At 37.0% G+C, this 26757-nt stretch overlaps 1 pseudogene; it reads right to left on the bottom strand.

The window, feature by feature from the left end:
• The window catches only part of LOC104853300, a 49999-nt pseudogene extending 23836 nt beyond the window's left edge, over positions 1 to 26163 (bottom strand).
• Between the last annotated feature and the right edge of the window lie 594 nt (positions 26164 to 26757).

Genomic DNA, 26757 nt, shown 5'->3' with positions numbered 1-26757 from the left:
GCCTTTTTTTTTTTTTTTTTTTTTTTTAGTGCTATATTTCTTATACCTACTTCCTAGGACTTGGCACATATTCAATAATATTTGTTGAGTGTTAAAAAAATGAAAGTGTGCACTCACCCACAAATACACAAAACTCAGAAGTATCTACCCCAATGGGTTACCAGAATGATTTTTAAATTTTTCTTCATATTTATTTGTTTTTTTAGCTTTCAATATTAACATATGTTAAAAAATATTAACATATGTTGTGTAATAAAATTATGACTTTCACTGAAGTTCAATTTAAAGGTTATAAGTTTAAAGGACACGAATTTAGAAAATATCCATTATTAGAAATGATGACACTCAATCATTACCCAGTTCAGGACTTGGAGTTAGGGGTGCACCAGCAAGGCAATCAGCTTTTATGGGGTAGAGATGGCAGCTTTGGCAAGGAGTTGATAAGAGACACTGAACTAGTTAAAGTTCAAAACAAAACAGAGTTTCTAAGCCCAAAGAGTTTTCCAAGAGTTGTTGAATCCTAGAAGGAATAGAGGAAGAAAGAGACTTCTATCATTTGGGACTTGACTTGTGCTATAACTGGTTTATTTTTAGCTGTTGCGCTTGTTAACTTATGACTTGTCTTTTGTAGACTAAACACTTAAGCTTCCCAAGGCATGGGTGTAATTTGCACATGATTTTGTTAATCATGCATTTTCTATTGAAAAACAATGCTTTTATTAAAATAGCAAGAATCAAACGCACACTTATTGAGTCTTCCTGAGAAGGAATAAAGCAAAGATGGTGCATTTCCACTGGGGTCAGGAAGGAAGAACAGTTGGAGCCAGGCTACACTTAAGTTTTTTCCAGAAGGACAAAAATGTTAAGTTCAAAAGCATTAAGGTGTGGGAACAGCCATCTTCAACAGGCTCCAAGAACACTCTTCATAAATTTCAGAATTATGTAAGAAATTTAAAATGTTGGCCTCCTACAACTACCACAGCTTAAAAGGCTGTAAACTCAGGCTACACAAACCCCAAGTTTTCTGGGGATATTTCTTTTTTCACTCGTTTTTAAATATGCATATTCAACTGAGTTTGTCACGTCACTATATTTGATCCTTTTTATCCTAACATTTTATTTTAACTAAATTATCTTTACAATTTTTTATTTTATCTGACACATAAATATTGTACAATTTAAAATTTTTTTGTTCATATACTTGCGTTATTGTTTTACTATTTATTTTGTGCTTTCGCCTCCATTGTCTCCTATATTAAATTATATTAATTCTTATTTTGTTATTTTACTTAAAACTTTTTTCTTACATCATCTTGCTAATATGTTTTCTTAGAAAATTTCATCCCATAAAAATGAAATCGCAGCATTGCATTTCACATCTAGTCTCATGCTCTTTGACTGTGCTCCCTAGGATACTGAGAAGTCACTGGAATAATTTTTCTTTCTCTCATCCAGGAAGGTGGTCTCCGACCCTCACTCCCGCACACTGGTGCAGTTGCCCAGGGTGTTTCTTGTCAAATCCGGCTGAGGTCCCAGCGTGCAGTGTTTGGACGCACAACCGCTTCACCTGAAGGAATAGATCAAGTTCAACCCTCCACTATCTTACCCTGAACAACGTGCATGGGTGATGTTTGTTCTGTACCTTGAAGACATTTCCTTGTCTCTGCTTTCTTGCTGCTATGTAATTCTGCTCCATAGTGACCAATAGAAAGGAATGAAGGAATACAGAAGAAGGTTTCCTCCATCATTTTCTATGGGGGCAGACCAACTTCCCATGTCTGCTCAAGGAGATCATGTCTGACTGGGAAGCAACTGCAGCCACGGAGCTCCCACAGCAGAGGTACCGTCACCTGCTAAGGACAGCGAGTGGAAAGGCTGGAAAGCATTGTGTTCGGCTTGTAGAACCAAATCTGGAACCACTTTGCTTCTGGAATTCCAATGGGGAGTAATAAATATTTGTATACTTAAGCCAGGGTTAGCAGGGTTAAAAAAAAATTCTACCTGGGAAAACCGTCATTATGGGAAGGTCCGTGACTACGATGGTCGCCCCAGTGATCCTAGCAGCTCTTTCCCACTTTTATGGTGACTCATTTTTACAGCTCTTAATCGTTTATCACTGCTACTTAAATAAGTCACCATTATTTCTCCCAACCGGTCTCAATATCTATGAGTCCCTGATAACAGTCCGACTCTTATTCCTTACCTCTCACCAAATGTTTGGGTTTTTTAATGCAAATTTGCCTACAAATTCCTAAGCAACTGTCAAGTTCATCACTTCAGATTTTCTTATGGAATAATAATGTAAAGTTTTTTCTCACTATGCACCTGCTCTCAATAATTTTTCTTATAATTATAGAAGCCAAGTGTGTTCATATAAAAACTAGAAAATACCAAAAAGTAAGAATTTCAAGGTATCATCCAGAATATGTTCAGTTAATATTTTATTATGTTTCCTTTGACTTTTGCACAGTCAAAGTAATACTGTCTGCACTATTTCATATCCTGTTAAGCCACTTCATGTTACCATTCTTCTAAAAATCGTATTTCAGGTAAATATTCTATTATGAGAATATACCAACTTGTATTTAATCATTTCACTATACAGAAAGGAGATATAAAATATAGGTTTTTAAACCTGTGTGTTCTGGAGTCAAATCTCAGCTTCACTTTGTATTATATCAGTAAATGGACAAGCTGCTTATCTTCTGGGAACTTTGGCTTCCTCATCTCTAAAATGGGCACAATAATCCACAATAATCACACTTACCTCCTGGGCTTGTTGTGAGGAATAAGGAATATGGTACACTTAAAATAGGATGTAGCACAAAGGTGAAACTCAATAAAATTCATATGAAATGTTTAGATCATTTCTCATTTTCTGAAATGCAAATAAAACATCCATGTCTTAAAATGTCCTTTAACATAAATCACTTTGTCTCTCTGATTAATTTTGTCATCATTTTCCAGAAAGAGTATTTCTGGTTGATGTCTATTCATCTTTAAATTTATCAGATGTTGATAAAAATAAAAGGGCAAGGAATTAAAGCTTTAGGAGGCAATAGTAAAAATATATTTTCGAGCAAAATAAGTATTTTCTTCTTTGTCTCGCAGCCCCAACATTACAGGGCTGAAGTGTCCATGTACTCTAGCTTCCTGCCGTTAAATGGGAGTAGTGAAGTCCATCCACCTGTAGGTCAAAACTAGCTCCTGACATTACTGGGCTTGTTCAGGAGACACTTCAGATGATCTGCCAGAATGGCCTTTCTTTTTCAGTGATAGATTCTAAGTCTCCTTTATGAATAGGGCAAAATTAAGCAAAACTCTATGCAGTTTTCACTAAACAACTCTTGAAAAGACTCAAAGGAGCACAGGTGGGTAAGGGGACCTTTGCTGTGATTCCCCAGGTACGATCTTAAGGAGCAATTTGGTGCTCCCATCAACTGACTGTTGATCTCCTCGGCTACACCGTCATTCATCTTAGATTTTGCCTGCTTGCCACTTCAACGAAAGGCCGAACTTCGGTCCTGAATTCTGTTACTAGTCCTTCCACTCACAGCAGGCAATGAGAGAATAGGAAAGGAAGACCACATCTGCTTTTTCCCTACTCAGAAAATCATTCTATAGCTTTGGTTTTCCTAGCTAATTCTTCTGGAGTAAACGGCATGAGTTGCTAAGAAACATCCCACCAACTTCCAGCAGTTTCAAGGCTAGAGTCTGGGACAGATTTATATTTTTAAAACATCTGCTTCTTGAAGGATTCTACTTTACACCAGTGGTGCATGCTTTTGCTGCTCCCAGTGGCTTCCCTCCAGCCTTTCCTCCAGTGGCTTGGTCTCGCCTTTTGTCAACTGCTTTCTCTCCCCGTTAGTCTCTGCTTTACTCTTGTGGATGACACCTGTAGGGATTCAGCCTCTCGATAATTCATTCAGATTCATGGCTCCAGTCTTACCCGTTCACTGCAGTATTACCATCTGCGAGACTCAGTTTCCCTTCTAGTACGGATCCTCTTCATGTGTGAGTAAATGCTCTCTTCCTCTCTGGTGGGAGGTGTTCTTTCTTTTGTTAAAATTTTTTCCCATTAAGTTTATTGGTGCATTTAAAGCAAACAATACAGTCACATTTATCATTGGGAATTTGTACCTTTACATGTTGTATCTTGGTTCTTATTTTTTCCCCATTCCCCTGCCCTCCCTTCACCCCCTTCACCCTTCCCTACTTACAAAGACTTTCTTTTGATTTTTTCACATTTTTTATTTTCCCTTATTTCCTTTCCCCTCCCCTTCCCACTTCTCCTTTAGCCATTTTCTTCCTATTTCATACTATCAATTATACATTTGAACCTTATTTACACTTTTCATTTTTCACACCAGAGAATCTATTTGGTATTTAATCAAGTGTGTTATAAATGTCTCTAGTTTCTCATTCTTTATGGTTGAGTAGTACTCCATTTTATAGAAAAACCATGTCTTCTTTATCCAGTCTCTAGTTATGGTCATTTGGGTTGTTTCCAAGTTTTAGCTATTACAAACTGTGCCACTATAAACATGGGTGTACATATATCACTGCGGTATGATTTTAATTCTTTTGGGAACATACTCAGCAGAGGGATAGCTGGGTCTAGTGGGATCTCTAATACTACTTATTTGAGGTATCTCCATACTGATTTCCACAGTGGTTACACCAGTCTGAACTCCCATCAACAATGGAGAAGCGTTCTTATCTCCCCACATCCCTGCCAGCATTTGTTATTGGTTAATTTCTTGATAGCAGCTATTCTTTCTGGGCTGAGATGGAGTCTCAGTGTTGTTTTCATCTGCATCTCTTGAATGACCAGTGTTGTTGAACATTTTGTCCTATATTTATTTGCTGCTTTTACTTGTTTGTCTGAGAAATGTCTTTTCATTTAAGATGCCCATCTTTGGATCAGATCTTTGTATTTGGGGGGGTTCATTTTTTTTTTTTTAGTTCTTTATATAGTCTAGATTGTAGTCATTTGTCTGAGAAGTAGATGGTAAAATTTTTTTCCCACATTGTAGGTTGTGTCTTAGCTCTGTTGGTGATTTCTTTAGCACTTCAAAAAGTTTTTAATACAATGAGATCCCAGTTGTTGATTCTTTGTGTAAGTTCCCATGTTGCCGAGGATTTGTTCATAAAGTCTTCTACTATGCCAGTCATCTTCAAGAGTTCTACCTACTTTACTTTCCAGTAAGTTTAGTGTTTCTGTTTTGATATTTAGATCTTTAATCCACTTAGATTTTAGTTTAGTGCATGGTGAAAGATAGGGGTCTAGTTTTAATGTCTGGCAAGCTGAAATCCAGTTGTTCCAGCACCATTTATTAAAGAGGCTATCTTTCCTCCAGTGAGGATGGCTGGCTCCTTTGTCAAAGATGAGGTAGCTGAGTATGAGTATGTTTGGTGTTGTTTCTACATCTTCTAATCTATGTAAATGTTTTCACTTTTTGACCATTTAGTATTGGCTGTTGATTTTTCATAGATAGCCTTTATCAGGTTGAGATAAAGACAATCTATTTCAATTTTCTGTAGGGTTTGTATCATGAATGTGTGTTGAATTTTGTCAAATGCTTTTTCTGTGTCTATTGAGATGATCATATGGTTTTTTGTCCTTAATTCTGTTACTATAGTGTATATAATAATATAGTATTACATTTATTGATTTACGTATGTTGAACCATCCTTGAATCCCTGGGATAAATCTGACTTGGTCAAGGTGTATGATTTTCTTGGGATCTTCTGTATTATGTTTGCCAGTACCTTATTGAGGATTTTTGCATCTGTACTCATTAGGGAGATTGGCCTGTGGTTCTCTTATTTGGTTGGTTCTTTTCTTGCTTTTGGAATAAAAGTAATACTTGCTTCCAGGAATGAATTTGGAAGAATTGCTTCCCTTGCAATTTCATGAGCTGTTCATTCTTAATGGTGTATTCAGTTGTGACAGTTCTTTAGAAATTACCTTCTTGGTCCTTGCTTCTCCTTTTCCCTTTTATCAAATGACCAGGCTGGGCACATCTGGAGCAAGGCTTGGCTTGTTGACTCTGTGTTTGCCAGGTATTTCTAGGGAGTACTTTGTCAGGGGCTTTTCCCCTAAGTTTTTCATTCTGCTACCATCCGGGCAAATATCTTTTCCTGTTTCAGAGAGCCCTGTAAAGATTTTGTCTGCAGTCTAAGAAAAATTTCCAACTCAGAGTCATTTGTTGCCAAAATGAAATGCCTGATCCACTTTATGGGAAATTAATTATTTAATCTTTCCGGGCACTTTCTTAAGTTTTGGAAAATGATTTCATTTCCTCTCCCCATGAAAACATTCTTTAAAATTAAAATTTAAAGATATTTATGAATGCTCATGCCAAGTTTCATTGAAAGGTAGATCTAAAAGTAACAATGGAGTAGTCAATGTGGTGACACCGAGACCTACAGTTAGAAGTTGTTTCTTTCTGTTGTGGTTTAGATATGAAATGGCCCCAAATTCTCTTGCGCTTGGAACATGATTGGATCATAGGGCATTATAGTCAACAGTGGATTTTTTCCAATAACGAGTTCAGTAGCTGAAGGTACTGTGAGGAGGTCGATCAGGTTAGATCCTGGTTAGAGATAGGTCATTGAGGGTGTGACCCAGAACAATGTATTCCTGTCCCTGGTTCCTCCCTTGCCTCTCTGCTTCCTGGCTGCCATGAGTCAAACAGCTCTTCCTCTGTCAGGCCTCTCCACCATGCTGTTCCTGCCTTAGAGCCAGTTTACTTCAGACTGAAACCATCAGCCAAAAATAAACTTCTCTTCTTTAAGTTATGGGTGTCAGGTATTTTATCCCAGTGACAAGAAAGTGATTAAGACATCTTCTCACTTCTTTTCAGTACACATTTAAGTACCTCTTTAAAAATGCAAATAAACAATGCTAAGAATCAGACACAGGACGTTCCAATAGTAGCTTGGCTATGAAAAGAGTTTTAAACTCTAGTACTCTTTACCTCTCTGACCAGGTTGAATGTCCTCTGTTTACTCATCTTTAACATGGAGATGATGATATATACTTTGCAAGATCATTTTGATAAACAGATATGATATATTTACATACTACAAAATGGGTTACAAATATAATGTATTACTTATACTCTATCTGTTGAGGAGATAAAATTAAAAATAAAACAGCCAACTAACAAATATGTTTCTCTCTCTCTCTCTCTCTCTCTCTTATTTATTTATTTATTTATTTTTGGTACCAGGGATCGAACTCAGGTCCTTGCACTTGCAAGGCAGGCGACAGAACAACTGAGCTAAATCCCTGACCCGTTTCTCTAATTAGTCCTTTATAAACTTTAAACAATTAGTAGCAAATAAATTATAAACCAATTCTTATTCTAAAGATAGTTTCTCCTATTTGAAAAGGTCAAAATGACCACCTTCCCAAAGAAAACATGGCAGATAATGTACAAGCATCACGGAGGAATTAATGGACTCTTCCATGTGTATTGGAACGTTCCTTCAGAAAAGGCAACCCCCACTGAGGAATTGCCTTTCTGATTCCCAGTGTTGTTAGCTGCAAGGTGGAGAACTTGTTTGATGGCTTTCATTCTGTACAATTGCCAGCTTTTCCCTACTCCCTTGGGTCTTAAGATGTCTGAACTGCCATTTTAAGAGTCACATTCTGTAGTGGTTTAATTTAAACACTGAAGTTACTTTTGGACAAGAGTCTATGACAGATGATTTTTTTTTAAAAGCAAAGCCTTCTTGTAAAACTCACCCCCCAGGATTTATCTGTATGAGTTCAGAGGTGAGCTGTTCTTCTCTTGGTGGCTCAGGAATTAGACTCAGAGATCCTTCTGATATCCTCTCTCATGCCTTCCCCTCCATTACTCTGACAGTGCAAATTCCAAGCCACCTCTAAGAAGTCCTTATGATCCCAGGAAATACAAGTTGACAAAATTGTCTATGCTAATCTGACAATTAATATTCTCAATATGAAATTAGGACAAAATTCCAAAATGACCGAAGCATTGCCAAGTAATATGGGAAATCAGAATAGTCTGTGGAGCACAGAATGCCTGAGAAAGAAGATGGGGAACTTTCTAGCAGTAGTTTCAATCTTTTTTTTTGTACCAGGGATTGAACTTGGGTCCTTGAGCTTGCAAGGCAGGCCACCGCACCGCTGAGCTAATCCCCAGCCCCCTGTTTTTTTGTTGTTTGTTTTTAGTAGTTTCAATCTTGATAAGATTATAGGTTAGGAAATTTTAGGCATTCATCAAGACCAAATTGGACACTTAAGATCTGTGATCTCACCATACATGTCTCAATAAAATATCCAAAGGCTAATGCCAACATGGATATGATTAGTCTCTTAGATAAACATTGACTTATACGCAATTTAAAATATGACCTGTGACATCAGTGTGTTTCATCTATAAAGATCAAACACATTTTTACAGACTGTGTTAATGAGGTTTTTGTTGCTGTAAGCAAATACTTGGGGAGAAAACAACTTAAAGAAGAAAAGATTTACTTTGGCTCATAATTTCAGGGGGTTCAGTGAATAGTCAGCAGGGTCCATTGCTTTTGGACCTATGGGGAGGCACAAACATTATGATGGAAAGGTACTCACTTTGCGGAAGCTGGGAAGCAGAGTGAGAAGGAAAGAACCAGAAGAAGGGGCTGGAGAGCACACATATTCCCCAAAGTCATGGCTCCACGTCCCCTGTAACTTGGGTTCACTTCCTGTTTCCATCACCTTCCAATAATGCTGTGACATTATGATCTCATCAGTGTATTAAGCCACTGATAGAGTTAGAGCTCCAGTCACCTTCTAAAAGCCCTGCCTCTGAATGCATGAGACCTTTGGGAGATATTTCACACCTACACCAATACATGTAGCACTACCTATTTGGGGATATAATTCCAAATTAAGTAAGGCAGTCCAAGGGCATCAGTTCAATTGTTGTAAGATGTGCATCATATAATCTCTAGTCCCAATTTACCTTTTGTAGAAACACAGAAAGTGTATCAGTCAATGCTTACTAGACAAATAGATATAATATAAGACACACAAACATATAAGAATAGAAAGGAGCTAAAGGTGTAGGGAAGGTGGGATGGGTAGGGGAAGGGTAATAAGGGAAAAGAAAAAAATGTGAGATATTGAAAAGATGAAAATAAAGTGTTTGTAGATGGAGAGGGGAGGAGGGGGTGAAGGGAGAGCAGGGACAAGGGGAAAAAATGAGAATCAGGACTTGTCATGTAGAGGTACAAGATCCCAACAATGAATGTAACTGTACTGTATCCCTAAAATGTACCAATAAACTCAATTAAAGGTGGAAAAAAAAAAGAATTTACAAGATTAGTTTACAATGGCCACCAACAAAGTCAGGGGTGGAAGAATACAAAAAAGTCTGTCAGCATGCTGGGGATCTGAGGGGTCCAGTCAAAGGCCTAGAGCTCTGGGTAGTGTCCCATAAAAGTCTTTATGAGGAGGCCAAAGGGTCTGTGATGGAAGGTTGAAGGGCTCATGTTAAAAGCTGAAAAGTCTTCACTGGAAGCCAGAAGATGATGTCCAACGTGAAAGTGAAGATGAGCTCCTCTAAAGAAAACAAATGAGCCTTCCTGCTTCGTTTCCCTTCCACTGCATCCTGGCCACAATCCTCTCTAGGCTGGGTCTTCCACACACAAAACTATGTTAAGCCAATTTAGCCGAATGTTACTCAAGTTGACACCATCAGTCAACCATCACCAAAGGGTATAACTGCTCTTATTAAATTTAGACTTTGTGCCACAATTCAGAGGACTGGTACTGTGGTGTCACAGTGACCATTCCCAGAAAAATGATCCCATAGAGGTCGCTGAATTTCAGGTCAAAGTGAATTATTTACTTTCAAGTAGTACTAATAGTTAAGAATCTCCTTCACAAACAATGGCTTATACAATTTTTGGCTCATAAACTTTGCGAATCTATTGTAATCTAAACCCTTTCTCTTACATACATGTACACACATCTCCACACATATATGGCTCCCAAATATCACTGTACCTGCATTTTTAGAGGCTAACATCCTCAGATGGCTACCCATGAATTCTAGGTAAAGAATTTTCACTCCAAATCTGTAGTTAGATGCAGAAAACCTCATTTGATTAATTATCATAGTGTGGTACAATAATAAAAAAAGGTATACAGGGGCAATGATTTAATGTTCTATTTTTTTAATGTTGAGAAATTTATTTTCTCCAAACTGGCTTATGTCTATTAAAAGAATATCTAAAATGCACGCAGCATTGTTTGTTTCTTGGAACTCTGAAATAAATGTCACAGGATTTACCTTAGTGCTTTTACCTTATTGATATCAATTTGATGATATTCAAACTTCTGAGTCTCCCGGCAATTCTGGAGTGTTTCAATCTCATTTATGGAAGGGAAAACTCAAGTACAGGGGCATCCAAGAGGAATTACCTAGTTAGCACAGACAGGAAAAGGCTTTGAATCTTTGCTCTGGAATAGGCCCTTTTCTTTTGGCTCTGTTACTAACCAAATGTTTTCAATCAATAAATAGCAACAACAACAATAATGATACCATTTGTTAAGAATTGCTCAAAAGTATCCACTCAGTTATGAATTTGGAGCCAGAATTTTAAGTAAGGGTTTACACTGAATGATACTCCTTAAAAACTCTGAGCCTATTCTTTATTATCTGTGATAGTTTTAAATTGAAATCACTACTTCATTCTCAGAGTCTAAACTATGTGAAAATGAAATAATTCCATGGTATCCCACAAAAGAGAAATTCTAGCTGCTTAAATACAGGAATGTAATGAGAGATCTATGAATGGAGAACAGATAGTATTTGGGGGAATGTGTTTGGTAAATGCTGTTGTTGATTGAATACTTAGTTTTGAAAATAATATTTTCTTCCAGAATATCAGTTTAGAAGGAAATACTATAATAAAGAAATTCTGTTTCCACTTCTAGAAATAAATGGATTAAATTCCCATCTAATACAGATTTCAATTCCCCCAAAATGACTTTCATTCTAAACTTAATCCATTAAAATTGGTATAAGCCAGGTGTGGTGGCACATGCCTGTAGTCCCAGCACTCAGGAAGCTGAGGCAGGAGGATCGCTGTGAATTCAAGACCAGCCTGCGCTATATAGTGAGTTCCAGGTCAGTCTCAACTACATAGTGAGAACCTGTCTCAAAAAAGCAATTGGTATGTAAAAATTTATTGCTGGAAGAATTTTGATAAAGGATAAAGCCTGACTACTCTGAACTATCAAATTCTTGAATTTTAAATTGCTCTTGGAACAGTATGAGGTGTGATAGAAATAGTCAATGTTTAAAAATTATTTAGTACAATAAAGCATGTATTGTGTTTAATCCCCTTTGTAATACTTTCCCTCAATTCAATGCTGATCCCATCATCCTTGTCTTGTTCTGAAGCAGTTCCAGAAGTTCTCTTTCCTGAGTGCTCTTATGAGGTGTGAGCAAAAAATATAGTGAACGCTGCTGCTGATCGCCAGCTAATGGAGAGGCAGGATTGTGGAAACATTACGGTATGTCACTTCCACGTTACTCATCAGATCTGACACAGTGCAACTTCTGGGCACATCCCCAGGGTAAATGATTGTGGAAGGTAAACAGTTTTAGTTCATTCCAAACACTGAGGCAGCCATGACAACACAACTAGACACAAAAGAGAACTTCCAGAACTGCTTCAGAAAGTGGCAGGAACAAAACGATAAGTATATTTGAAGTGAGGGGAGGGTTTGAGGGGGATGAATGTCTACGCATCCTCTATAGTAATAGATTTAGTTTACACTCACTGCGTCTTTTGATCACACGATGCATACCCGAGCAAATTTTTTTTCTGCCTTAGAAGCAGAGGGTGAAATGCTAGATGGCATGGAAACTATTTCCCAAGCTTATCTACAAACAGATCATAATAACTTCTGCAATTACTTTAATAAAATCAGTATGTTTGCGGTACTATGGGCTTTTGTTGGTTGGAAGGTTTTGACCACTGGTAGTATATCCGTATTTGTTAGGGATCTGTTCAAGCATTCTATCGTTTTTTATTGCTTCGGAACATTAAACATTTCTAGGAGTTGATTCATGTTTTTGGATTATCTAGTTTGTTTTTGTTTCATTTATGTGCTGTGTATTCTTTATTATTTCCTTCCCTCTGCTTATTTTGGGATTAGTTTATTCTTCTTTAAGAATAAAAACTATAAGGTACAAATTTAAGTTGTTTATGGAGATGTTTCCTCTTTATAGTGTAGGTATTTATTGCTGTAAACGTCACTCTTCATACTGCTTTTGCTGCATCCCATTAATTTTGTTCAGTTGTTTTTTCATTTTCATTTGGCTGTAGATTTAAGAATTTATTAGTACGTGTTTGTGATACATAATAATTGCATTCATTTGGGGGATATATATGTATATATAATATCTTGTTCACTTTTATCCCCTTCCTAAAAAGCCTATGTTCCTATTTTCCCTAATCTCTCCTTTACTTTGCTCTTTAAATTATTTATATTTGGGATTTCTAATATAAGAAAAACCATATGATGCTTTGCCCTCAGTGTCTGATTTATTTTATTTAATACTATAGTCTCAAGGGACATCCATTTCCCTACAAATGACTCAAATTTATCTTTCTTTATAGCAGAGTAAAACTCCACCGTGTGTGCATATGCCACATTTTTTAATTCATTCATCTGTTGTTGGGCAGATAGGCTGTTTCCACAATTTAGCTATTGTGAATGGTGAGGCTACAAACAGATATGCAGGTATTACTGTAACATGACGACTTTAACTCTTTTGGGACAATATCTAGGAGAGATATATTTGGACCAAATGGAATTTCTATTTTCAATTTCAACTCCATACTGATTCCCAATGTGGTTGTAGTAGTTTATATTCCCACCAACAAAGTAGAAGTTTCCTTTTCCCCACAACCTTGCCAACATGTGTTATTTTTTGACTTCATGATGGTAGCCATTCTTTCTGTAAATGGATGGAATCTCAGCGTTGTTTGGATTTGTATTTCCCTAATGACCAAAGATGCTGAAAGTTTTTCATGTTCTGTAGATATTTTTAAATTCCTTTTTTATTTCCTTTTTGAAAGGACTAAAGCTAATAAATAGCTGACCCACGAATGCTCAAGAATGTGTTAGTTTCCACATTTTTGTAAAGTTTCCTGTTTTCTTACTGTTACTAATTCCCAATTTTATTCCACTGTGATCAGAAAAGATACTTGGAACAATTTTTATTATCTTCAGCTTATGACATTTTTGTGTAATACATATAATCTACCTTAGAAAAGCATTCAAGTGCATTTGGGAAGAATATGTATTCTGCTATTGGGAAGAAAGTTCTAATTTTCTGTCTGAAAGATTTATGCATTACAGAGAATTGTGTGGTGAAGTCTCTCTTTCTTTGAGCTATTAAGAATTTGTAAGTTTAAAAACTGAGACTAACATTCAAACCAACACATCTTAAAAGTGCAGGATTTAATGATGCTCTTAGTTTTGTTAAACTTATCCTTATTAACAAGGTAAAGCATTTTTCTTACTCAACTTTATAATTTTATTACCTATGTAACCATAAGACTAGTAAGCAAAGCAAGCCACATTAGTTTTTAAAATAACATCTTTAATTAAAGTTTTCTTCATTAAGTTTATTGGTACAGTTAAAGCAAACAGTACAGTTACATTCATCATTGGGATCTTGTACCTTTATGTGAAGCATCTTGGTTCTTATTTTTTCCCCATTCCCCTGCCCTCCCTTCACCCCCTTCACCCTCCCCTATTTACAAAGACTTTGTTTTGACTTTTTTCAGTTTTTCTTTTCCCTTATTTCCTTTCCCCTCTCCTTCCCAATTTTCCTTTAGCCATTTTCTTCCTATTTCACATGCACAATTATACCATTTAAACCTTATTTACACCTTTAGTTTTTCACACCAGAAAGACTATTTGGTATTTACTCAAGTGTGTCATATGTATATCACTTAAAAGTATAGCCTCACAGTGCATCCATTTAGCTATAAATGTTTCTAGTTTCTCATTATTTATGGCTGAGTAGTACTTCATTTTATAGAAAAACTACATCTTCTTTATCCAGTCTCCGGTTGATAAGCATTTGGGTTGGTTCCAAGTTTTAGCTTTTACAAACTGTGCTGCTATAAGCATGCATGCACATATATCACCATGGAATGATTCTTTTAATTCTTTTAGAAAGGTACCCAGCAGAGGGATAGCTCTGTCAAATGGAACCTCCAATCCTAGTTCTTTGAGGTATCTCCATATTGATTTCCATAGTGGTTGCACCAGTCTGCACTCCACCAACAATGGAGAAGGGTTCTTATCTCCCCACATCCCTGCCAGCATTTGTTATTGGTTGATTTCTTGAAAGCAACCATTCTTTCTGGGGTGAAGTGGAATCTCAGTGTTTTTTTCATCTGCATCTCTCAAATGACCAGTGATGTTGAACATTTTTTTCCTATATTTATTTGCTGATTTTACTTGTTTGTCTGAGAAATGTCTGTTCATTTCAGATGCCCGCTTTTGGATCAGGTCTTTGTATTTGGGGGTCTGATTTTTTTTTTTTTAGTTCTTTATATATTCTAGATAGTAGTCCTTTGTCTGAGGAGTACCTGGTAAAAATATTTTTCCACATTGTAGATTGTCTCTTAGCTCTGTTGATGATTTCTCTTGCACTGCAAAAAGTTTTTAATACAATGAGATCCCAGTTGTTTATTCTTTGTGCAAGTTCTTGTGCTGCTGAGGAATTTGTTCATAAAATCTTCTCCTAGGCCAATGTCTTCAAGAGTTCTACCTACCTTACTTTCCAGTAAGTTTAGTGTTTCTGTTTTGATATTTAGATCTTTGATCCATCTGGATTTTAGTTTAGTGCATGGTGAAAGATAGGGATCTAGTTTTAATTTTTGGCAAGTTGAAAGCCAGTTTTTCCAACACCATTTATTAAAGAGGCTATCATTCCACCAGTGAGGATGGTTGGCTCCTTTGTTCAAGATGAGGAAGCTCAGTATGCCTGGTGTTGTTTCTGCATTTTCTAATCTGTTCCATCATCACTTCTTGGCCTTTTGGCTAAGATCAAGTGTAATCTATTCCATTGTCCTTGAGTCTGTTTCTTTGCCAGTACCATGCTGTTTTATCACAGTAGCTTTGTAGTATAGTTTCAAGTTGGGAATTGTGATACCCACTGGCATGTCTTTGCCACCTAGAATGGTTTTTGCTATTCTAGGTCTCTCCTGGTTCCAAATGAATTTTTGGATTGTTTTCTCAAATTCTGTGAAATATGCCATTGGGATTTCAATCAAGACTGCACTGAATCTGTAGAGAAGTTTTGGAAGTATGGCCATTTTCACTATATTGATTCTTCCTACCCAGGAGCAAGGTGTGTCTTTCCATCTTCTTATATCTTCTTTGATCTCTTTTTTTCAGAGTGCTGTAATTTTCAGTGTAGAGGTCTTTTGTCTCCTAAATTAGATTGTTTCCTACATATGCCATTTTTTCAGATGTTATTGTGAAAGGAATTATTTCCCTAATTTTTCTCTCAGTGAGTCTGTTATTTGTGTAAAAGAAGGCTATTGATTTTTGAGTGTTGATTATGTGTCCCACTAATCTACTGAATCTGTCAATTAAGTGTAAAAATCTTTTGGCAGAGTTTTTTGGGTCTTCTATATAGAGTATCATATCATCAGCAAATAGTGACAGTTTAACTTTTTCCTTTTCAATCTTTATTCCTTTCATTTCTTTCTCTTGTCTAATTGTTGTGGCTAATATTTGTAGAACTATATTGAACAGAAGTGGTGACAGTGGACTTCCTTGCCTTGTTTCTGATTTTAGCATGAAGGTTTTTTACATTTTGACCATTTAGAATGATATTGGGTGTTGGATTTTCATAGGTAGCCTTTATCAGGTTGAGATCAAGATCATCTATTCCAATTTTCTGTAGGGTTTTTTATCATGAGTGTGAGTTGAATTTTGTCAAATGCTTTTTCTGCATCTATGGAGATGGTCATATGGTTTTTGTCCTTAATTCTGTTAATATAGTGTGTTGCATTTATTGATTTACATATGTTGAACCATCCTTGCATCCCTGGGGTACATCTGACTTGGTCAGAGTTTATGATATTCTTGAAGATCTTCTGTATTCTGTTTGCCAGTACCTTATTGAGGATTTTTGCATCTGTATTCATTAGGGCGATTGGCCTGTGGTTCTCTTTTTGGTTGGGTCTTTCCCTGGTTTTGGTATCAAATACTTGATTCCTGGAATGAATTTGGAGGTACTGCTTCCCCTTCAATTTCATTGAAGAGTTTAAAGACTAGTGGCAATAGTTTTTCTGTAAATGTCTTGTAGAATTCAGCAGTGAAGCCATCAGGGTTTTCCTTGTTGGCAATGTTTTAATTACATTTTCAATTTCATTGAATGTAATTGGAGTGTTTAGACTTTTTATAACTTCTTTGCTCTAGTTTGGAAGTTCATATGTATCTAGAAATCTGTCCCTTTGTCATGTATTTTCTATTTTATTGCAGTATAGGTTTTGAAGTAGGTACTGATGATCCTCTGGATTTCTGCTGGGTCTGTTGTAACTGCACCTTTTTCATTCCTAATTGCATGATTTTGAGCCCTTTCTTTGGGTTTTTTTTTTAAAGTTTGGCTAAGGGTTTATTGACTTTATTTATTCTTTCAAAAAACCAACTCTTCAATTCATTGATATTTTGTATCATTCTCTTAGTCTCCATTGCATTATTTTCTGCTCTGATCTTTATAATTTTCTCCCTTGTATGAGATTTTTGGCTTGTCTTGCTCTTCTTTTTCTAGGAGCTTAAGGTTAGGCGTTAGGTTGTTTGTTTTAGTCCACTCTGTTTTCCTAACATGGACATTTACTGCTATGAATTTCCCTCATAGAACTGCTTTCCTTATATCCCACAGATTCCTGTATGTTGCATTGGCATTACCATTTAATTTTAGAAACTAATTTCCTCTTTAATTTCCTCTGTGACCCAGTGGTTGCCCAGCAAGGTGTTATTTAATTTCTATGTGTTTGGGAAGTTCTTGCTGCTTCTTAGGTTATTGATAACCAGTTTAATTGTGCTATGGTCTGATGATATATAGGAGATAACTTCAATTCTTTTGCATTTACTTAAGCATGTTCTGTGAGCTAATGTATATTCTGATTTTGTGGGGTGGAACACTGTAGACATCTACTAAGTCCACTTGTTCTAAGACTTGGTGCAGTTCTGTTATTTTGTTGTTGATTTTTTTGTCTAGATGATTTGCCTATTTGTGGTAGTGGAGTATTGCAGTCCCCCAATACTACTGCATTAGTGCTTATTTCATTTTTCATATCCATTAATATTTGTTTTGTATAGTTTGGGGCATTAGTATTTGGTGCATATATATTTATGATTATCATTTCTTCCTCTTGTATTGTTCCCTTTACAAGGATGTAGTGGCTTTCTTTGTTTCTCTTAGTTTTGGTTTGAAATCTATTCTGTCTGCAAATAAGAGAGCTACCCCCACTTTTTTCTGGGCCCCCATTGCATGGAGAACTGTTTTCCATCCTTTTACTCTCATTTTATGAATTTCTTTGTGGGTTAAGTGGGTTTCCAACTGCACATTGTTGGATTTTGCTCCTTAATCCATTCTGCCAGCCTGCTTCTTTTGATCTGTGAGTTGAGGACCCCATTGCATGAAGAACTGTTTTCCATCCTTTTACTCTCATTTTATGAATTTCTTTGTGGGTTAAGTGGGTTTCCAACTGCACATTGTTGGATTTTGCTCCTTAATCCATTCTGCCAGCCTGCTTCTTTTGATCTGTGAGTTGAGGCCATTAACATTGATGGTTATAACTGTTATGTATTGGCTTTTCATTGTCATTTTATTTTCCAGTTGTTGGTTCTTTTAGTTAGTTTTCCCTCTTCCTTTAATTTCTTGCCTTCCTGGTATATTTGGTCTGTTGGCCCTTATGGAGTTGTGGTCTTCAGTTTCTTTTTCCAGGATATTGTTTAGAAGTGTTTGGAGTGTCAGTTTGGTGTTCATGAAATTTCTCAGGTGTTCTTTGTCATGGAAGTATCTTATTTCCCATCCATTTTGAAAGGTAGTTTTGCAGGATATATCAATCTAGGTTGGAAATTGTTTTCTTCTTGGATTTGAAACACTTCACTCAAGCTCTCCTTGATTTGAGGGTTTCTGTTGAAAAGTCTGCTGTGATTCTGATTGGCTTTCCTTTGCATGTGATTTGTTTCTTTTCTCTAACTTGTATATTTTGTTCTTTTGTTGGGTTTCCAGGATCTTGATTATTCTATGTCTAGGGGTAGATTTTTTTTTATCATGGCTAGTTGGAGTCCTAGGTACCTCACTTATCTCTATGTTAAATTCTTTCCCTCTGTTTGGGAAGTATTCTGTCATTAATTCTGTGAACAGCTTTTTTAAGTCATTTGTATTTTCGCCTGCTACTTCATGGAATCCTATCAGTCTTATGTTATTCTTCTTTGCATCATCTAAGATTGGATTGGATTGATTTCTCATAGCCCCTTACTGTTTTTAAGAGATCTCTCTTTTCCTGGTCACTGACCACAATCCTATTGTCTATATCTGAAATCCTATCTTCACATTCATTCATTCATTCTGCTGTAAATGCTTTCTATAGAGTTTTCAATCTCCTGGATATCTGTTTGAATCTGTTTCATGGATTCCATTTCTTTCCTATGTTGGGTATTCAAGGTTTCCATTTCTTTCCTATGCTGAGCATTCATGGTTTCCATCGTGGTTCTGAGTTCATGTATTATTTTATCTGTTTCTGTTCTAAATTCTAATCAAGTCTTTCATTCTTCTCACAATCTCTGTGGTTATCTGGGAAATTATTTCTGTTTTGAATTTTTCTAGAACCTCATTTATCTGCTCTTTTACTTCCTGTGCTATCAGTTCAGGGTGTCCAGATGGTTGAAAGTCAGACTTTTCCACCTCATTTTCCCGAGTTTACCTTTGGTGATGTGAAAGTCTGTGCTTGTGTCTTGTTTAAATGCCTTCTCATTTCTATTTTTGTCATTGATACTGCCCTTGGTCTAATTCCTGGCTTAATACTTCAATCTTCCAGATATGTCTGGTGTTTAGGCTCTGTGTCTCTATGTTTCTAAAGCAAACTCATTTTCATTATACCAGATGGACAAGTAATTAGATCAATCGCAACACCTTATCCCAAGTGATGCAATCAGCAGCACAATAGCATCAAGCACAGTTTAGAATGTGACAATTTGTGGTAGTTATTAATGTAAAATTTTTAACCATGTGAATGAAATCAAAATCAAAGACCAGCCCAAAATACATTTATAGTGAATAAACTCTTCAATATAGCAACTTTAGTCTTCAGGTTGGGGATTTAGAAAGAGTTGGGGAGGGAGGGATAGATAGGTAGGATAGAGAAAGGTTAGAAGTGAGGTCAGAGGATACAGGAAAATCACAGACACTCTAGGAAGCTGTTGAAGAGAAGAGGAGAAGACAGAACAAAATATACACAGGAACAGAACAAACTAACAGCAATAGAGAAGTTAGAGACTGTAATCACTTTCTTTTAAAACTAATAGCAATTGAGGCGAGGAAAAAGAGAATAAAAGGGAAAGAAAGAAAATAAATCCAAATTAGGATAGGAACAGGAACAAAAAGGGAGAGTAATTGAGATCAAGATGGGAGAGAGAGAGAGTGAGTGAGAGAAAGAGAGAAAAGAAGATAAAAACACATTATAAAAGGGAAAAATTTGAGAAAAGAGAAAGATAGATAAAAACACACAACAAAATGTACAACAGCAGGTGGCAATAGTAACTCAGAACAGCAAAAAGGGTTAGCTCCTTCCCCAGCTCTAGCACTAACACATACTGGATGATTTAAGGAAACTTAACTGAAGGAATGGTTACTAACTGAATGTAGGCCTGCTCTTAAAAGAGAAGGCAAAAAAGTTTTGTTCCTCAAAATGTTACACAAAATATTAAGTCTGAGGTGTTCTTCCTTAAACCACAGAAAATAACAAATTAGATACACTATGGCAGGCTTCAATAATATAAATTTCAGAATAATTTCCATAGCAAAAGATTAAAATTAACACAAACTCATAAGGAAACACACACAAAAAAACTACTTTTTAAACCAATAAATCCAAAATCTGCTATAGCTGATTCAAACAGGTGGAGGACAGACATATGAGGTAAAATGAAAATGTACAAAAACAGATTGATAAAACATTGCACAAAAGCTCAAAAAAGTTCATTATGAAATAATCTGAAAATATAGGAATTTTCTTAAATGGAAGAAAATGCTAAATTATAAAGAGAATCCCCAAGAGGAAATCATGTCTGCTTTCCCATACAACGCATATTTACTCTGTGATAATAATGGTGACATTATTGCTATGAGATAAGAAAAAAACTATTCTTAGAGGGAGACAATTCTTTTCATTCCTCCCTAAAAGTCAGGAAATAAAATCGTTGATATTCACTATAGGAAAAGAAAGTCTTTATACAAAAGCTATTATATTTTTATGTTCTTATTTTCTAAAAGAAGAGCCTATTGTGCTTATTAAGAACACATAGTCACTATACATACTGCTCAAATCTTGATGTAGCCATAGAATATCCATGGCTTTGATTTTTAAAAAGACAACAGTGCAAATGGGACATGGTGACATTTAACACAAATGTGAGTATTTCAAAAATGTAAAAGCCCAATATAAAGATCCCCCTCATAAACAGACATTTTGTTCTAGAAACTAATTGTACATTAAAGAGTTGTTTTAGTCACGCATGGCATGCCACAGAAATTAAATGTGCTCTCAGGCATTCAAGGGGTCCAACTTGAAAAATGACCACCAACCAAGAGTGTGGATACTGAAAGGCACACTTTTCTATCTACACTTCCCTCATTTTGTGTCAATTCTCCTCAGAGCTGTGGATTGTTAATTTTTTTAAAATAAAAGTTGCCATCAACGTCTGTACAAATCTAAATAAATCCTCTTCTGAAAGTACTGCTTATTTTCTTAATACCAACTCAGAACTGTTTTCCCACTCTAGATGAACAAACTACTTTCATTTTAAAATCCTGACGGAATCCCTTGCCTTTTCAAAGGAATGACATTTTAATGTAAACTGGAAAAATAATTTGTTAAATATAATGTTAAAAGCATGATTAAGAATTCAAAGGAAGTGGCATTCATAGAGCAAAAGACACTATGGTAAAAATAAAATATGCTATCTGATTAAAAGGAGCATAATGCAGTAATATATAAGAATACAACTTGATATGCAGTGTTGTTTGGACCAGCTTTCAGAATTTTTACAGGTAAAAGAAAAGCACTTGCAAGTATGCTGTAATTAATATGCAGCACGCTGGTGCGAACACAAATGGTTATTTCCTGCTTCAAAATAACACTAGTGAGTCACTCTGAAGCAGTGGTTGTTCATGTGTGAAAACAGTTACAGTAACAGGCCAGTATACAATGCAACTATGAATATGAATGTTTGTCTACAAAGAGTGCCGAGACATGAGCTAAACATCATACAGTATCCCAAGGTTCAGTAGCGTCAGAACTACTAGAGAACCAAAGGGTTGAAACTTCCACACTGCAGCACTGCTGCACTTTCATAGGTACTTCACGTCACTGAGTAAATACAAGCGTACTAGGAACATACGAGGGACAGTGGAACGAGACTTCTGTGACTTTACTCCCTTCCTTCTTTTCTCCTCCCAGCCTTATTAATACACAAAAACAAAAATTGTGTGTGCTTTGAGTGTAGTGGGGTAAATAAACTACCCCTTAAAAGGATGGATTAATATTGTCAAAATAAAAACTGCATCACCCTTGGTGGCATCTAAATAAATCCTAACTAACATGCTAGATACCACCATTTACACCAAATTTCAAAACTTAAGTTAAAAAGATCAGGTTAGCGAGAGGGATAGGAAGTAGACAAAAAAATTCTTCTCATTAACCTTTTAGAATGATTTGTGTTGAAAATAAAATACTGTAGTAGCTCACAGTTTCCCCCTTTGAAATATACTTTACTGTAACTTCTGGAAACACATGAAGGCAAATAAGACAAAAATGGAAGAAGAAAAAAAATCAGTATACAAGCAACTTAAACCCCTATGAATTTTATCAAGAAAAACCATGAGAAATCAAATTAGTTCTTAGACGACAAAAGTGAAGTTGAGTGTTTCTGCAGTTCTCCCAGGCAGCTGAAGAAAATATCGACAAATTGTTCTTCAAAGCCCTTACAGAAATGCAGAGCTCTGCTTTCTTAGCATAGACTAAATTTATTTTAACATACACTCAAATTTCTAAGCTTCCCAATGTGCAAACTGGAGCCCCAATCTATCGTATCAATGGTCTGGACGAGCCACGCAGTGAAAGAGAGGTGAATATGTACTCAGTGGCCCACCTCCCTTAACCCCCTCCCAAATTTACCCTCAAATTACAAAGTCGCTTTAAAAAAACTTGTTTAATTAAAATAATAAGTTTTTTAAAAACTCTTTACTAGTAAACACAAGAAACTTTTATAATGACTAAATTGTTTAGTAAAAATCCGGGTCCTCACCAGCTTCAATCAATGTACAGAATGGCATCTGAATATTTAAGACTAACTGCGCACACTTCAGCCCAACCAGAAAAATCTTTGTATAACTCAAGTATGTATCATTTTAGTCAGACGATATCTTTAAGAAATAAAAATGTATTCCTGAGCAGCCAATTAGGGTTCTTTTTAAAGTGTAGGCCTAAACAGTTTTTCTGTAAGTAAGCTAAAGTTGTCACTTTAATTCCACTTAACTAAAACCCAAGTTTTTAAAGTGTGAAAACCTAATTAAAAGAAATACCCATTCCTGGGTCAAATTTTATCTCCAAACTGTGATCACTGATTACACATCCTTAAACTCTTAAATAGATGCTTCATAAAGCAGGGAAGAGGTATATATTACTGAGAGAGAATAACAGGTAAGACCTACTATGAGAGTTTTAATTTGTTTTCTTATACAAGTGAATTAAAATTCAACACCATAATTCTTCTCCTTTTGTAAAAAGCTCACATGTAATTTTTACCAAATATAACCACTTACAGTAAGCTGTTTCATTTCAATCTATCAAAAGGAAGTTTCTCCGGTTCATTCCAACAAGCGTCTTCTAATTGAACCCAAATTGGAGGAAGGAATATAGACAAAGGTTTACATGCTAATTACCAGTGGCAAGTTCCTGTATTTAAAATCGACAATTATGATTTTCCTACACAAAACCCAACCTCCCATCCCAACACCCCCAGGTACTACAGCTCCATGGAAAACTTGCCAGTTAGAAATAGTGTCTCTGTTCTCAAGATCTATCTTTACTCCTACTGCACGTTTCTGACATGCAGAAGTGAAGTTTTGGTTGGTATGTGTCCAAATTTTAAAGCATCCACTTTAAATTTTTTTAAAAGTTTCTTTTATTTATAAAAGAAAAGCAGCAATTCTTCACCATTCTACTTCTCCAATGGTTTGGAAAATATATATTCTCTTCCAGTAAGTTTTTTTGTTTGTTTGTTTTTTGAGACAGGGTCTCACTATGTATTGAGACCAACCTGGAACTCACTATGTAGCCCAGGCTGGTCTCGAACTCACAGCGATCCTCCTGCCTCAGCCTCCCGAGTGCTGGGATTACAGGTGTGCACCATCATGCCCAGCCTTCCAGTAAGATTTATAATGCCATCCCTGAGATGAAAACTCCACTCATTTTTACTTCTGCGTTTCTTACAATATTGACATACAACAACATTTTCTATGACAGAGAGTTCCTGCCCTTCCTCCTCACTCACGTCGCCTTCACTACTGAGCGGCTCTTCTTCCACCTGCCCATCTTCCTCTCCGACTTTCTCTTCGGCTTCCTCTTCGCCATCATCGCAGTCTTCTTCCTCGTCTTCATCTTCCCCAGACGATGTGTCTCCAGTTCCGTCAACTTGTGAGACCAATGGAGCTTGCTGTTGGGTGGGCTGTGCCTTGGTTGCTGCTGACCAGCTGCAGTGATCTGTGCTTGTGCCGCAGTAAGATTTTTAAGAGCCGGCACTGTTCTAGAATAACTTGAGTCTCATTTCCTGTAAATAAGATTTGCTGAGGCTGGATGATGACACCTGCGTGTGGTGAAATCCTCCAGGAAGAGGGGCTAGAACCTGCTGTAGGACAGGAGCTTGTTCACCACCAGGCCGCACTTGTGTGTAACCTGTTGCTGTAGAACCACTGACTGCCGAGGCTGAACGCTATCCTGGGCACCCCTGGCTGCTCTGACCGCCCGCAGGAGCTGTCCTGCATCTGTTAACATCTGCTGAGCAGGAGTCAGGCCTGCAGGGACTGCCGAGGCAGCAGCTGTAGCCGCAGCACTCACGTCTGAGGCGCTCATCTGCTGGATGAGTTTAGAATCAGGAAGAGTAGCTTGTGGGGCTGTGGCTTGCGGTGATGCGGGGACAAGGGTCTGCTGGGTCTGCGCCTGCCGAGGTACCGTCCGCGGAGGCTGAGCTTGCTGATGGTGGTGGTGGTGTTGCTGGGGCCGATGCTGTCCCTGAACTTGCAATACAAACTTCTGTTTTTCTGAATGAAATCCATCTACTGCCCTAGACGGCGTCAGTTTAGGCTGCCGTAGTGTTGAGTTCCAGTAAGACTTGTTCATCACTCCGCGGTCCAGAAGGATGTCTCTCACATCCAATTACATCTTCAATCGCATCTTCTTTACGATTTAGGCACGGTGTTTGTATTTGCCGAGTTCGCCGTTTCCACACACAACACAAACAGAGGGGGGCAACCCCGAGAAAATGAGATTAAAAAAAAAAAGAACCAGAAGATCTGGAGGGCGACCCAAAATCCACCCTGAAGGAGTAGGAGGGAGGAGCGAAGACAAGAGGGTGCACTCCTCCTCTGGAGCTGAAAACCTCGGCAATCATCTTTAAAAGTTAAAAAAACGACCCTTCAGGGGCCCAGGGGGTGTTGCCCGCTCCCCTCCCCGCGCCGCTGCACAGATGGGGCAGAGGGGGAGGGAGGGGCGGAAAGGGCAGGGGCAGAGGTCTGTGTCGGGTCTCTTACACTTAAGACAGTGCTCTCCGTTTCTCCTCTCACGTCTATCAGTTCGCATTGGACGTGTGGATGATTTGTCGTTGGGTTCACGTATAATGATGACTTACAGGTTTAATTGCTACACGTCACTTTAAGTTGATCTTTCATTACCGGATAGTGGCCTCCCCTCTGTCTTGTGACAGCTGCCATTTAAGGTCTATTTTGGCCAGTATGAATATGGCCATCCCTGGCCCTTTTGTTTCTCTCTCTCTCTTTCCCTGTCCCTCTCTCTCCTTTCATGTTCAACCTATGTCTGTCTTTAAAGTAAGCTCCTGGTGCGAGTGTTTTTTGTTTGACAAATTTAATCTATTTACGTTTAAGATATTATTGATAGGTAAGGATGGACTGTTTGGTTGTTTTCAGTCTGTTTTACAGATTTTTTTTTTTTTTTTTTTTTTTTTTTTTTTTTTTTTTTTTTTTTTTTTTTTTTTTTTGCTCCTGTCTTCTCTTCTTGCCTTTTTGGTTGGAAAATTTTTGTGGTGGTGATATCTTCATTCTTTTCCCTTTATTTTTTGTATCTATCACGAGATCCACACTAAACATTCCATGGTCACAGCAGTCTGTTTTGAGCTATAACAACTTAATCCCAATGACACGTAGATAATTTACACTTTGCCGCTCCCATCACAGCACACATGCTGTAATTGATTTCAGTTTTAAGTATCTGCAGAGTGTCTTTCCATTAATTTGCGTGGTTATACTTATTCTGACTGCCTTCATCTTATGATTTACATACAAGTATTAAACTGATAGATATGCCATCACTATGGTAATGTAGCAATCTTCATGTCTTTTTTCTTGATTTGGTTTCAGCGTTTTCACTTATTATTAATTGTCCACAGTTCATGATGATTACACTTGTCATGGGTGTTGATGCATATTCTCCTATATTCCACTTCTTCTCCTCCTTTCCCTGTGCTTCCTTCTCCCTCGGATTCTTAGCTCCATTTGCCACAGCTCTACTTCCTTCACTTTTTCTCCTCAATTCTTTATTCATCTCCTTTTCCCCTCCTGATTCCTCCATCTCATCTCCCTATCCATTTGTAAAACATTTCCCTACTTCCTATTTATCACTTCTCTCTCTGCCTATCTGTTCTCATAAAATGCAGTATTTCAGCTTGTATGTTTGACCTATTTCCTTAAAATTACCTTCTCAAGTCGTATCATTGGCCTGTGAATGCCCCATTTACCTTTCTTCATGGCACACTATTCCTTTGTCTATAAATACCATATTTCCTTATCCATTTATACACATTGTCTCCAAGATCTAATCATTTCAAATTGTTCTATTATAATTGGGCATGCATGTGTCCCTGTATTGTGATGGCTTTAACACTTTTGTGTAGAGACCTAGAAGATAAATAACTGGGCCAAATAGGATTTCTATTTTTATTTTTTAGGAATCTCCACACTGATTTTCACAGTGGTTTTACTAGCTTATACTCCCCCCAAGAAAGTAGAAGAGTTGCTTTTTCCCTATATCATCATCAGCACTTTTTATTATTGATTGCTTGATGCTGGCCATTCTTTCTGGGATCAGATGGCATCAGTGTAGCTTTACTTTGCATTTCTCTAATGGTCAGAGATGCTACATGTTTTTCATGTATATATTGGCCCT

This window comes from Fukomys damarensis, unplaced genomic scaffold (assembly GCF_012274545.1).
Source record: "Fukomys damarensis isolate Sample0158 unplaced genomic scaffold, DMR_v1.0_HiC HiC_scaffold_21, whole genome shotgun sequence".
NCBI classification, from domain to species: Eukaryota; Metazoa; Chordata; class Mammalia; order Rodentia; family Bathyergidae; genus Fukomys; species Fukomys damarensis.
This window is presented reverse-complemented; position numbering and strand designations above follow the sequence as displayed.